Source organism: Ovis canadensis, chromosome 4, assembly GCF_042477335.2.
Source record: "Ovis canadensis isolate MfBH-ARS-UI-01 breed Bighorn chromosome 4, ARS-UI_OviCan_v2, whole genome shotgun sequence".
In the NCBI taxonomy this organism is placed as follows: Eukaryota; Metazoa; Chordata; class Mammalia; order Artiodactyla; family Bovidae; genus Ovis; species Ovis canadensis.
In genome coordinates this window covers 135675479-135676286 of record NC_091248.1, presented here as the reverse complement: position 1 = coordinate 135676286, position 808 = coordinate 135675479, and positions in this window count along the sequence as shown.

Below are 808 nucleotides of genomic sequence, written 5' to 3'. Positions count from 1 at the left end.
TTGAATGTCGGGAACACTGTTTCGATGATCCGGAGGCCTCTGTTCCCCAGGAGGTGCTCCGAGTTTCCAGACCGAGACACAGACCTCTTCCTCCACGGCCCTCCCCTTCTCTATTTTGGGGCGCTCTCTTGGCGATGCGGACTCCACTTTGATTTTCCTGTCACGTGTCATCCCCTTTTGCATTCAAAGATACCATCCCATCATGGGACCTGGTTTCTCTTTTGAGAGAGGATTCGAATGAGACACGATCACTCTCCGCAGCGTGGTTTCGGGCACGGACGACCCACACGGGGATCCATGCCACATCTCTCTCTGCTGTAGAGAAAGGCTGCGTATGGCAAACGATGCCACGGGATCGGCGAGTTCCTCGGGCTCAGCACTCCCTCGACTTGGCTGCGGTTTTGGGTTCGTTCCCTTCCGTGTTTGCTCGCTCGCTGACCCACGCGATCTCTCCGGATAGGGCAGCCCATCGAAGCGGAAACACAATCGAGTCTGTGTGGATCCTATTCATGCATCCGATGGGGAGATCCACGACCTCTACGTGGATCCATACACATGGCCGTGTTGGGTTCAGGAGGGCCCTTTGGTGTTTTCTGGGTGCGCTCTTTGTCGTCCATGAGCTCACGTGCCTTTCGGGGACACGGCTGATGGAGACGGACACCAAGCAGCAGGGCAGCAAGCTGGCGTCTCGGCCTAGAGCGGTTCCCCAAAGGACATCTCAGAACCAGGGCTGAGACAGCCATCCCTCCCCGGGCCCCCCTCGTCGCCGGGGAGGGGAGGGGAGGGGTGGGGTGGGGTGGGGTGGGGT